Raw genomic sequence first — 15,532 nt, 5'->3', positions numbered from 1 at the left:
TCGGTTACCCGAAGGTGGGTAAAGTTATAGTGAAAATAACTTACTCTAGTTACGTTAAGTTAACGATAAGGACGTTAGAAGTTAACAAACAATCCGTTTTACTGATAAAGTCCAAAGTTGGTATGGAGAAAAATATACCTCATCTTTTTCGGCTAAAAAGAAGTTCATTTATTTTAATTACCGCCTGAGTCACACATAGGTATATATCGTTGGGAAACCGTCAATATTTAAAAATTTTTTTTTTATTTATTTATCTTTTTGTAGCTTCGGCGACATGGGCCATTAGCTTCTACATTGTTACATTTGTACATTTAATTTGTTTTTGAGTGACAATTGGTTACAATTGTGGGGGGACCTTATGACTTATGACTAAAAGTTACTTAAATATATTTTTTTATTTTGGTGGTACTGAGGAATGACATGACTTTTTCAGGTTGACAGTCGGGACCAATTATTTCATATAGGTTCGTCGGTAAATTGAATTTTTCCCTTTCTTCCTCATTTGATCGGCATTCAGTCATCAGGTGTTTTACATATTTTTAAATTATAACTAAATATTTTGTTAAAAATACTTCTTATAGGCCAGAGGTGAATCCAGAGGGGATTAGGCATCCCCCCCCCAAAGAACCGTAGTTTCCTCATGTCTTAACCTGTGTTTTCCACTCTAGTGGATGTATCAAGCATTGATGATTTAATAAATTGTGTTGTACCCCCCCTCCCTACACCACAATTAAACACTGGATCTACCACTGTTATAGAGGCTATTGCACAGTCCACACTATAATTATAGCTGGTTTATCACACGTTAGTGTCAATTAAATTGGTAATTAAATCAAGGAATATTAAATATTTTATTTATTTTATTTTATTTGAAATCATTGTTTACAGCGTAACTAAACAAAAATCAATTACTTAGCTCACACTTGTAAATACGCTTATAAATATGATCTTAACTTGAAGTATTATTTTTCAATCAAGTGCAAAAATGTCAAGTTATTGCTTATTAGATGCATTGAATACTTTATCTACCTATATTATAGTCAAGTTGTTAAGTTTATTAAATGCTTAACTACCTAATTAGTTAATGATAATCTTAAAATTAACTTTTTGACTTTTAACCAGTTAATACCTATGCCCACATTTGCATGTTCTACTTAAGTGTCAAGGACTCGATACAAACGCACAAATCATATTATAGGTAGATCTATTTAAACGAAATGCTATACTATTAAAGTAACAAATAAGTGAAATAATAATATTACTGTCGAGTTTCAATACATCGAATTTCAACGGGAATAAAAATAAATTTCACTTATGTATTTTTCTAGTTATATGCGTCAAACACAACATAAAACACTTAAGGGATAAAAAAAATGTTGTGTTATCGAGACTCGACTGTACCTATAGTGTATACATAACACTACTTAATACTTCTACATATTTTAACTCATGTGATGCTTCAATGAGCGTGCGTACCTATTTATCGTCTCGGTATTTGTTTCCACGCGTGCACGTGCATACTATACCAATTCACATTATAATAATATTAATATCAGCAAACATCGTATATTTTATCATTCAATTTATTTGATGGGTTCAATTATTAAAGTGTTCTATATTCTAGTAGACTGCAGGTTATTGTGACGACGCACGCGACACCGTCTGTTGCAGTGACACTAAAAAACGTATAGTTTAAGTATTCACGTGCATATATTATTATATACGTGATATTATAATATTATATTCTGCAGTGGAATGTGGTTTAATTGAAAATTCATACCGTATCAATGCATAATAATTAATAGCTGTTATCTAAATAGCCATAGCGCTAAAATGCGTAGTATTTGCAGTTTTTGCAGTTTTTGCACCGAACAGAAGTTTTACAATAATATTAAATATGCAATATAATTAGTATATTTTATAGAACATACGTCGTGTGTATATGATAATAGAGTTGATAAATATGCATTTTAACCTCTTAATAGTAATTAAATATTCTTGCTGTCTGCTGGGACAGATTGTCAGACTGATTTTCCATTTAAATAATATATAGTACCTGGTGCCTATAATAGTGCATTACGAATAGAAAAAAAGGTTTTATCTTGGAATTGGAGGGTGGTTACTGATAGAAAATTGGATCTAGTTAATACTTCTAGGGAATTTTTGAAAAATTTAAAATTCCTAGTATTTTCAAATAATCGGGAAAATCGAAAAAAAAATAGGATAAGCCGGTAGTTTTTGACAAAATCGATTTTTTTATCTTGTTTTGTAAATACTTGAAATGTTCACCAAATAGTTAGGTATACTATATTATATTCTATAAACACGTGTAATTATTTTCAAAATATTAAAATCAATTTTTGAGCTTTTTATAGACATTTGAAATTTGTATTTTCTTTAGTTTATTTCTAACCTAAATGTAGATAATATGTATTTCTCTTGGTCAATAAGATTGAAAATTGAATACAAGGTTACTCGTTCATGTTCATGCTGATATTGAAAAATATACAAGCATAATTTCACAGACTTTTGAAGTTCAAGTATTTTGTAATTAAAAAAATATTATTTGTAGGTACTTAATTGAAACTTTTACGTAGATATTTTATTATATTTCACTATACTCAATGATATTTTCAAAATATTTGTATTAATTTTAAGCCTTTTTTTACCGTATAATGTCTACATATTACTTAAAATAAAATAAATTACTGTAATAGTAATATGTAAATATATCATAAAATTTTCTTATTACTTATTAGTAATATAAGCTGACTGTCTTCGCTCAGAATCGATTTCTTTTATACATTTTTACTTATGCAGCTACACCAGAACTTAGAGAATAAATTGATTTTCATACAATTATCGATATTGTTTTGAATAAACAAAAGTTTGTACAAATAGTCTTATTATTACGGGTAATATGGAATATCCTGGAATCTTATATACATTGAGCAACGTTAATAATAATTAATAATTATTTAAACAATTAAACACGTCTTGCCATATTGCCCTGGCCAATTATAGAATGACAAATATTTATCACGGGCAATATGAACTTATAAAAAAAACATTCATATATTATGGGCATACGTGCAGATAAATGATGTGGTTAAGTATTGTGCGACAATGTAAAAACTGTTAAAACTAAAATTCGTGTTTAAAAATTTCCTATTTTAGTTTATAATTTAGGACAAGCATTGCTTAAAGATAAGCGATAGTGGCGATTATTTTTGACTGACCGTCAACTATCCAGGTATACCTATTATAGGTTTATATACACTATGCTTGTGTCTATTATAATAGAGATTGTGAATGCGTTTGATAATAACGCTCATATATTTTTATGACCTTGACATTTCCAAATGTCCAAAATATAAATTGTTTGTTTATTACTTTCGTTCAGGTTACCTATACCTACCATATTATATTATATATATTACGCATATAATTGTGTATAGTCTGCCTTGACTACTCCGTGAGCACGCTAAATGTTGATACAAATATAATATGGTACATTTAAATATCATACTGTGCACAATTGAGACAGTATTTTTATGTGAGACCCATGTGCCATGTTATACAATAACACAATGAATAATATTGTTTAACATTACAAATTAAAGGTGCTGGACGACTTTCTATACAAAAACAATATCAAGCAAGTAATCAGTTTTGGAATAAATAGTAAAATATAAGATATATAGGTATTATATAACTTTTGTATAATCAATGGTATGATCACAGAGTAATATTGGTGGCTGAAAGCAATCACGCACCGTGATTGAGAGTAAGCAACATCCGCTGCTATTAGTTCCTGGATGGGTGACCAACCGTGTCCATAATGGCAAAAACCTTGTCACACATACACGTGTTGATAACCAACCGTACCAAGCATACCAACCGTTCCAACCGTTCCAACCGTTCCAACCGTAACCCCTATAATAGCTAATGGAAATAGTTGCCGGGCTCTAAACTAATCTAAACTAAAAACAAATATTAATACACCTAAATCATTGTATTATATTTGAATGTATAATAACTTTATGTATCATTTTTATAATATTGATGACCCAGCAACATAATTTATAATCTGTGATTTTCCTAATTCTCTGATTATATTATTATTTTAGATTTTTCTGTTGGTTTTTTTCCGGGATTCATATTATAATTTATAGTAGGTATAGGTTTTTTTTTATTATAATAGTGATTAAATTAATAAAATAATTCTTATTTTTTAAATGATTAAACTTAAACAATATAAATATATTAATTATGGTATACTGGGTGATTTATTTAACGAAAGACAATTATTATTTTAATAAATAATAACGTTTATGAAAATATTTTTTACATTATTGAAAGTACTTAAAAAAGATAATTTTTCTAAAAAATTGTTTTTAGATTCTGAGTGAAGCGATGAATGTATTGATTTTACGATGATGTGTGTTCTTTTTTTATTTTTTTGTGTCTGTCATCACCTTTTAGGACAGTAAAAGTGCTTGGATTTTCTTCAACAGTAACTTTTCTGATAGGAAAATGAATCTATTTGGTACTTTGAGGGAGTCAAAAGTAAACATTTCCCATTAGTTTTCAAAAGCGACGTGAAAAACAAAAGAAAATAAGGAAAAACGGGAATTTTTACGCAAAATCTGTTTTGGTTTTGGTTTTTGGTGAAACTCTAAAACAAATGAATCGTAAGTACATGAAATTTTGACTGAATGGTCATATAAGTATTTTATATACACCATAACATTTTCCAAATATTTTGACTTATTTTGAGCTGTTTACGGACATTTTCAGTTTCCATTTTTTTTAGTTTTTTTTTCTATAAATATCAATAAAATTTTATTTATTGGTTAAAAAAGCTTGAAAATTTAATAGAAGGATCCTTGGTTATTGTTTTAAAGGCAGATGAAAAAAATTAAAAATCCTTAGTCACAGTTTTTATTTATAAGCATTTAAAGTTCAAATCTTGACAAAATACGGAAAAATCACGAAAATTAGCAAATTATTTTGAGTTGAGAATTCATAAAAATTTTTCTTTTTAAATCTAAGATTTGAAAATGTAATATAAGATTACTCATAAGTTTGTCTACCTTTATCAAAAAAAAAATGTCTAGAAGAAACTTATATTTTTACAACATTTGATATTTACTCGATTTCTCATGTAACAATTTTCTTATTTTATTGTAATTAAAAAGCGAATGACTGTAGATACTTGAAAATTTCACTGAATGTTCATATTAGCATTTTCTATACACCATAAAATGTTGAAAATATTTTTACTCTTTTTGAGCTATTTACGGACATTGTCAGTTTTCAATTTTTATAGTTTTTTTTCTATAAATATCAATAAATTTTTATTTGCTGGGTAAAAAAGCGTGAAAATTTAATATAAGGCTCCTGATATATCGTTCTAATAGCAGTTGAAAAATATTAAAAATACATAGACATAATTTTTTTTATAAGTATTTAAAGTTCAAATTTTGACAAAATTTATCAAATTTATAATTTAATAATTATTTTGTAGTTAAAAATTTATAAAATGTCCAACTTTTATAGCTAAGGATTGAAAATTGAAAACAAGGCTCCACGTAAATAGGTTATTTATAAACTACTTTATTCACAATAATATCATCAAATATACTTGGTAATATCATAGGCTGACTGACCGTTTTCACTCAGAATCGTTTTTCTTATACAATGGTATTATATCATTGAATTCAAATTTAACACCATATATTACAGTGACCCACTTGTAACCTACTGTACAGCAAAGCGACATCCACTAACCCACCTTTTTTTATTTTATAGATGTCATTAGGAATGTAATTTTTATTTTTTTTAACGACATAGGCATCTTTACTCCAAAGCAGAACATTTGTAGAAGTACTTCGATACAAAAATATCGTATTTTGGTTAAGTAGTATATGAGTGATGATTCAGAGGTATTTAAAATTCTGATGAGCGTAGATAAGTGGTACAGGTACACCACTGCATAATGCCAGACCACTACTCCGCAAGACAATAACCTTAAATAGATAATTATAACCAGGGCTTGAAACCAATATTGGATACCGATTTTGAATAAAGTTAAAACCATTACCGAAATCGATATCGATACAGAAAACAAAATCAAAAAAAAAATCAAAACTGAAATTGAAATCTGAAAAAATAAAAACCCGTATTGGCTTGGAGAACGATTAAATAATACTGATTACCTGGTATACCTCGGAGTAACACTAGGTAGGAATCTAACATTTAAAGAACAAAGTAATAAAAATTATGATAAAAAACAAACATGAAACATCTTAAGAAAATTAGCAGGTAGTGAATCGGGAGCAAACTGAATACAGTACGAGTAACAGTAGCACTATGTGTCTTAGTGTTTATGTTTATCTGCTGGAGAGTATAGCTGTCTAATATGAAACCAGTCAAGACGTACTAAGCATGATGTCAGTGCACTCAACGGAACATGCAGAATATTAATGGTCTCGAAACATCGCCTGTAAAAAAAAAATATACCCATTAGACTAATGACATTAGTGGGAATGGCAACACCAAATATAAGAAGATATCATATTACAACAATGTGTTTAGAAAGAAAAAAAACAAGCAACTAATATTGACCCTATGCTTCCCCAAATCATGGAGAAGCTTTATGTAAGTACTCAAACAGACGCATATAATGATACCCCAGGAGCACTTCGAAATACAATGCTGGAGAGGAGAAATATTTCAAGCATAGGCGCCTGTATCCCCAATTGAACATTCATCATCTGGTGGAAGCCTACTATGGACCCTTCGAAAAACATTAAACAGATTAAGAGTTGGGGTGGCCAAAACAAAGCATAACATGGTTAAATGGGGAAGAGGCCAGAGACTTAAGGTTGCAGTGAGAGTCAAACAGACGACCGTCTATTACGGTGCGGACTAGTTCCATTACGATGCACAAAGACGGACATTGCGATATCTAATGAACAATTGCAGATGTATGTAATAACAATAACCATTGACTCACACAAAAGATTTATTGACAATTACACAAATATATACCTACATGTTATTATAGGGGTATTTAAAATACCTTAAAATTATTACTTTTGGTACTTTTTCGTTACATAATAGGTGATAGATAGGTACTTATTAAAATGTATCAATTTTTTGTCATAGACATTTATATTTTATATGGTACACTGACTGGTATGTATAAATTATGCATCAAATAATATAACTTTACAGCACCGGAAATGAAAAAAAAAATATAAAGAAGACCACTACTAATAGGTATCTCCCTCCAACCATTTATCTAAAATATGGCAAATGTAGAGCACTCGCATTATAAAAATTATATTCTGAGACCTCGCCTAAAAAATTATGTCCCAGCCTCACTCCACCTTAAGGCACGATGCGTAAAGACAAAGTTATTTTTTTCATAAAGGTTGCCTAAATTTGTAAATTAGTGGCTAAAATATGAAAACAATTCGAGGTTGATCCGACGATGTTGTGAGCTGTGTGAATTCGCAAAAACTAATTTTTGTTTAACGACTAAGGCAAAAATAATATAAGGTTGCAAATGTTTGTATACCAGTTGCCCAAAGTTGCAAATAAGGCGCAAAATATTGAAATAACTTTGGTGATAAAATTTGTTAAAATTACAAATATTAGCAATAATCATTTTGTAAGTAGTTAAAAAATTATAAAATGTTCAATTTTTTTAGCTAAAGATTAGATATTATAACAAGGTTTCTCATATATAGTTCATACTGTGTCCAAGAAATCTAAAAATATTATATAGAAACACAGTTTTTTGTTTATTAGATATTTTAAGTTTAAATTTGGACGAAATTAAATATTTAAACAAAGAATAACAATTTTAGTTATTTTTCTATAATTGATTAATATTATTTGTGGACCGTGGGTACTAGACAATTTTAATGTAAAAATTATTAAATTTATTATATACACAAAATAACATTTTCAAATAGAATAATTTATAATTTATAGGTACCTAATAATATATTATTATTGTTTGGTTTTTAATTACATATATCTAATAAAACGATTATTAATTTATATTAACATTTATTTCATAATAATAGTTTTGTATTGACATGTGACAATGATATGTGCAAAAAATTATCATTAGGTTGCTGTCTTGGAACTGTAAACACACAGAAACAGTATTTATTTTGTGTTTAACTTAAGATAGGTACTTATTTATTTACTAATTAAATTTTTTTTAAGTTAAAAAGGCTCATTATCTGAGGTCATTGGCTTGTAGTTTTTAAATATTGCTCTTATTACTATTCGAATACATTATGTTGAATCGTTAAGGCAATTCGTAGTATAAACTGTCTTTACATAACATGTGATAATTTCTCCACATGTTATCGTATTCAAAATATTTACATCCTTCTCCACCAATAGTCGAAGTATTTTTCTCATCTATTCCAAAAATTAAAATTCTCCGACCCCAGTTTTCCTTTTCACGGCTTTATTCACTATTTTCTATTATTTAATTAGTTGAATACTTTCTACTTCACGATTTGTTTGATTACTAGTTGTTCGTAAAAACACAATGATATGGTCTTCGCCGATAATGTATGATATTGCATTAAAGTTTTTATTTGTGTAATTCCATGGGCAGTTGTTTTTAGCCGACAGTACTGTCCAAATTTAAAAATATTGTAAAGTAAATTTTGTGTTTTCACTAACATTTTTTTCGTAAGCAACATTCTAAAATGTATGTGAACATGACTCTCCACTACGTTTTATAATTAACTAATAGTATAATGCCCATCCTAACTAGGATAAGAAAACAATATAATATTTAAGAACACGCTTTTTTTTAAATACAAACTCAATTTTTTTATTACAATCGCAATATTTGTAATACATTTGCAACCGCAACTTGAACTCAACGATTCATGATTATGATTGGCTATTGCACACCTTATAATACAATATAAAAATGTAAAAGCATTATGTATTACTAATTACGTTTACTAATATCTGTCTGTCACGCGCACGCATCATCACGCTTTAAATGTATTTAACTGAGGTCGGTTTAATTACTGTTACCCAGACCTTGGATGGCCGGAAGTATTTTTTCTGTTTGAACGCCGATACACAGGTAGCTATCGCTGACATATATTGTACCTATATAATATAAGTGCGTTAAAAAACTTAATTTATAGTATATACCTACATATAGGTAGGGGCATGAAAAAACCCACGGATAAAATAATGATCGGACTGCGTTTGCGTTAAATAAAACAGCGAATTGGGGGCACGCACTCACGCACACAACGTAAGTAACATATTATTTTTACGAAACTGCGGTGGTTATAATATGGCTAAAGTTTTAAATTTGACACCGTTTGAATTATGTATTACCAAGATGTATTTTCATCAATTATAGTACGTACTACTACTACCCGCATAACAGTATTAGTCAAGTATACAGTGAAGCCTCCCAATACCGGACACTCTCGGTCACTAAGATGTTGCCCGCTATTTGGAGGAGAAGTTTCACTGTATTATAATATTAACGACTTATCGCTGCTTTAAATAAATGTACATATTATATAGGGTGATTTTTTTGAGTTGGCTCACTCCCATTATTCCCTTTAATAGAAGGTACATATTTTGTTCGAATTCTGATTTTTAGAATTTTTAAGCATACCTAAAAACCATATTTTAAAATTTCCGATATTTTTTGTATTACATATGGAGTGTAATAAATTATTACAGTGTACTAAATTATTTAGTTATTAAAATTTTTATGCTAAGGATAATAATCGTTAATGTTTTTACATAAATATAAACTATATAAATTATGTAATATTAGATGTAATATTTATTTTACTTTGATAATTTTTACAAATTATTTATATTGATAGATCAATAGTAATTCCTAAATCCCCCCTTTAATATTCCTCCCCCTAATAAATGTATTATTTATATACAAAAACTATAAAAAAATTGGTTCAATTTATACTTAAGCCCCATCTCCATTTCATAATCCTAGTTACGCCACTGTAAGGACATAATATTATCTTTAGTAGTTGGTACGTACACAAAGTTATATAACTCAAAAACTACTAGGTAGTTTGAATTTTAATTTAACTATGGGTAGGTACCCACATTAAAATTCTCAAAAAAAATCTGCTGAATAATAAATATTGAAAAAGTTCCTATTTGAAAAACAGAAGTTTATATTGTTGCAGGATCATCCTTAAGGGGTACAAACATCTTAAGCATTCGAAAATATTTTTTTCAAGTGTATTTAAAAATTTCAAAAATTTGAATTTGAATTTTTGCCAAATTTAACTATACAAATTCACGAAAAAATCACCCTGTATAATGTATGATGTTAATTTATCATGACAAAACTTTCTGACATAGTCACATCAAAGTAAACTTTCAGAAACCTAACTATGAAAATAATGCGGCGTTAAAGCCTATTAGGTACCTATACAACATTACTGCGTAGATATATCGTAAGTCGTAAGTCGAAACTGTTTTAGATTCTGTCAATGAGGGAAGTATCTATTGGCTTTACAATTATGTTATTATTGAGTTATAAGGAGTGTTCTCCTACGAAAACGTTTTTTGTGGCAGTAAGACACTAAAAGCCTATTCAATCGATTGAATCCACAGACAGTATTTTAGAACGAGCGCTTTTTGAATTGCTTAGTAGCTTGGTAGCGTAAAAAATGCATTGGGAAAACAGCGAAAAAAACAGTTACTACTGCGTTTACGGTTTGCTCGTTTTTATGTAATTTTAACAAAATCTTTACCGTTTTTTTTTCTAGTGCACCACAAGCTGTGCTGAATTTTTTTTTTTTTAATGCAATCGTTCACTGTCAATCTAAATCTTTAAATAAATAACACAACGGTGGCATTCACCGACGCGTGCGAATCGATACACTAATGATGAACCACCAGTCGCCAAACATAATATCTGTATTACCTATGTCCGATGACGTCCGAGGTTCTTGAATATCGTTAATAATATCGTATTCTTATTAATGTTTGTTCAACTATTGTGGTGTTAGTATTTCGTCGTTTTCGATACAAATGGATATACAGGATGACTCACCAAGCATATGCTCATCCACGCTTTTTCTATTATAATGAGATTATTACAATTCTGATTTTTGAAATATTCAATACAAATATACTTATTTACATTATTTTTGATTACTTAGATTTTAAGAAGTGTCCTGTGATAAAACCAACTAAAATGTTTCAAATGAGATTCACATTTTCCTATAGGTCAATTGTTAGTCAGTTGATTTTTTTTTTTTTTAATACTGACGCCTCTAAATTGAAATTCGAACGAGTAGTTTTTGAATTATTGAACCTTGTGTAGTAAGGATAATTAGTATAAGATGTTCATGGGTTTGGATTTGACTGACATGGTTATGACGATTCGAAAATTATTATAATTAATATTAATCTATTAGCATTTTATGCATTTTATTTTTTAGCATTCTATTAGTATTTGGTAAAAATCTTTGAGTTTAATAAGTACCTACTAGGATAAAGTATATACGTTTTGTAAATCCATTTTTAATGACTATTATTCTTAGTATGTATATTTTAATAAGCAGTTTATTGGTCAAACTTTGATGTAGATACATATACATTTTCAAAAATATCATCTACTCATTGGTTTACAGTAAAAAGGTAAGTTCACATTTGGAAAAAAGAAGTTTGAACCACCACACCTAAAAATATGATGTAAAAATCTATATTTGAAAATATGGCCCTCGAGTATTTAAAAGTTCCGTAAGCCAGAAAACGAAAAAAATTCAATGAAATTGTGTATGTATTAAAGTTTAATATCATGGGGGTGAGTTTGTTCGGTGAAACATTGCATAATTGAGGGGTGACAATCCAAAACGTACTATTGGTATTTTTCATATTTTTCAGTATGGCCAATTTTGTGTTTTGAAGCTCTAGAATGTCGTACATTTAACAATAAACCATCAATAAATTCAGTAAAATATTATAAGGTTGCCTATGGAGTAAAGCAATTTTTAAAATTGTTATAAAGTCAATAAATCAACTATACTAAAGATAAACTTACGTCAAAACGCACTATTTCCTACCAATAGTACACTTTGAATAAATTAATTAACATAGTTCGTTTTGGAAAAATAATGGCCATTTTTTTCCAAAACGTACTATTACCAAAAATCATTTTTTAGTTTATGAAAACTCATTTGATTTGATCAGAATGTTGTATATTATAGTATTCATTTTATAAGTATAAGGTTGTTAAATAAACGTTTTTTCTTATTGTTTATGCTCCTTTTGCGCCCAGTTTCAACAACTACTATAGGATTAATATATTCAGGATCAATAACAATAGATGAATCTAATTGTAATCTAACATTTGGTTCTTGCTCTTCAGGAAATAATTGGTTTATTATTGGAATTTCATTTTGAGTATTTTCATGTTCAGGTGTAAAAGGTGCATTACATTCTAGTTCATCTAATACCAATCTATCAGTTGGCTCATACTCTTCTGGAATTATTTTATTTTTTGTTGGTGTTTCGCTTTGGGTAGGTTCAGATACAGAAGGTATATTATATTCAGAGTTTGATAGTGGTTTGCAGCCTAGATCATAATATGGTTTTACTTGGTCAGAAATAATTTCAATAACAATAAAATTGGAGGGTTAGTCTCATTAAACAATGCTTTTGGTTTTAATTCATGTAAACATGAGTTATCGTTTCCAATAACTATTTCCATATCCTCAAGGTCCAACTTTAAATCTTGTGATGCTGGTGAAAACAGTTCAATGATTTTATTATCTGGTTTGTCCATTTTTATTGGTGATGTTAAGTCAGGCGAGTTCTAAATAAAAATATATGCATAAATTATAATATAAGTAAGAAAAAATTTGTTTTTCAAAATTTCAAATATATTTATTTTTATAATTTTATACAATTAATTTATATATAGGTAATATTATATTATATTAATTTATTGAATGCATAGAAAATCTAATAAAATAATGCAACATTAAAAATTAATTAGTTAATGCAATTAATATAATTATTTATTTATTTGATGATAATAAATAGTGTGTAATAATCTAAATGCATATTAATACATATATTAATATATAAAAATACTATACTATAGTTACTATAGTATACTATTATACTATACTATAGTTTTTAAAACCAGTGTTATTTTATATTGACAATTTATACAATTTTTTTAGTATAGTATTTTTATATATTATTATATGTATTAATATGCATTTAGATTTTAGATTATAATTGTTTTAATTTGTCAATATAAAATAACACTGGTTTTAAAAACTGTTATTGTCTGTATAATTTTTTGAAACACATTGACAGTTCTAAAATGTGTATATTTTAGATATTAATTGTATATGTTATCAAATTATTTCCTATATAAACTAAACAAAATATTAATACCAGACATTTCCTATATGAAAATTATCACATTTATATTCCTATAGGTAAGATAATCATAATTAAATTATATTATTAAATAGGTAAGTATAAGAATAATTAATTCTAATGTAACTGTATATTCTTACATGCACTGTTTAATACCATACTATAGGAACATAATCAATACACTTTACAATACTGTTTATGCTTTAAATGGAGTTAGTATATTCAGTTAATTGTGTATGTTTATACCTGTGATATTTTAATATCATAAATAATAATTATATTTTAAGAATTTTAAGAATTGAACTGATTGTTACATGTTTGTAACCATGATTCACATTTTTTTTTTTTTTGTTAAATATTAACACTTTAAACAATGCATTAGCCATTGCATTCAAAGTAAACTAAAATAATATTTTTGATTAGTCTAATAATCACTAATTATTAGTTACTTTTAATAATATGTTTGTACCTAATTCAAAATAAACTAAATCAAATTTACCTTTTTATTGAAAATAATAAATTTAGTTAGAATATTTCTTGATGCTATTGAATTTTTACCATATCAAAAACAATAAAATATACCTACATGAATACATTATTTTATAGGAATATTTAATAGGTACGTTTATATAAATATATATAGGTATAATCTACAAATTAAGTAGTAGGTACATACTTTTAGCCAATGTTTAACTTTATTGAATGCAGCATTTGTCTGGAACACATTCATGACAGTGGGTGATCTTTGGACTATGGTATTTAGACGATTACATGTTTTTATGACCTATTTAAGTATAATTCAATCATATAGATTTATAATATAAACACTATACTATAATTTTTTGTTTTTGCTTTTAAATGATTCTTAGCTGAGTTTTGTGTTAAGATTTAAAAACAGTACCTATTTAAATCTTATAACTTAATAATGCATAAATAGGCACCCTTTTATGATGATAATAATAATAATATTATTACACTATAATATGTCAAAATTTAACACATTACTGGTCATGTTTAAAAAAAATATATATAATTACCTGTTTTCCAATTGCTTTTTCCAACATCTTTTCGCATCGCTTTCTTTTATTTGCCATTGCAAATTTAAATAATAAAGAGTTAAAAAAAATTCAGAACTAATGAAAATCGATATTAGTCTTCTACACTGAGTACACTGTACTCTGTAATGGATTGACACTGCAGAATAATTTGACACTGGATTATCAATTATCATGATTACATTGCAATAATAGTTATTTATAAGCTATTTATATACTATAGTAGGTAGTGATAACCACGTTCAAACACAATTTGATATCATTAGTAAATAGATAAGAAAAATAATTTCTTATTGATAATAACCAAAATTATGTCATTTTAATTGTTGATAATTTTCCCCTAACTTTTGAGTATTATTTAATTAATACTACTTACTTAAATGAAATATTAAATATTGCCAAGTATAAAATTAGGAAATAGTACGTTTTGGCTTAATGAAACCTTGTTGGCAGTATATTAACATGGGAAATAGTGCGTTTTGACGTACAGTGGAAATAGTACCTTTTGGAAAAAATATGGCCAATAGTTCATTTTGCTCTAACTTTTATAATGATATCTATGGTTTAACATAGCCAATAGTACGTTTTGGAGAATGTATAAATTGTAAGATTTAATCGCTGTAAATAGTACGTTTTGGTCTAATTGCTATTTCTCACATAGTGATTTATACCGAAAATAATCATTTTTTCTTATTTTTTATCACACCAATCGATTTCCCGCTATTTTTACAATATGATTTCGTGTATAACTCAATTTCGTCAAAAATACCAATAGTACGTTTTGGATTGTCACCCCTCAATTATAAATATATATATTACAATATAATAATATACCACTGTAACGTTTCGATCCGTTGCAGTTTATACATTGTGGTATTGTCGTACACAATACAATATAACAATATATATTGTAATCCTAGCGATGTTCTAAAATCAAAATCATTATAACTACGCCATAGTGCTGTATAGCTTTGTAACATGTATATACTCGTATTATATGTATATAGTTATTAATATCAATTTTC

At 27.6% G+C, this 15,532-nt stretch overlaps 1 pseudogene; it reads right to left on the bottom strand.

The window, feature by feature from the left end:
- Positions 1–11,985: 11,985 nt before the first annotated feature.
- LOC132937515 (uncharacterized) lies at positions 11,986–14,236 on the bottom strand (annotated as a pseudogene).
- Positions 14,237–15,532: the final 1,296 nt, after the last annotated feature.

This window comes from Metopolophium dirhodum, chromosome 1 (genome assembly GCF_019925205.1).
Source record: "Metopolophium dirhodum isolate CAU chromosome 1, ASM1992520v1, whole genome shotgun sequence".
NCBI lineage: Eukaryota > Metazoa > Arthropoda > Insecta > Hemiptera > Aphididae > Metopolophium > Metopolophium dirhodum.
The sequence above is the reverse complement of the archived record's forward strand: the minus strand, read 5'-3'. Positions and strand labels throughout refer to the sequence as shown.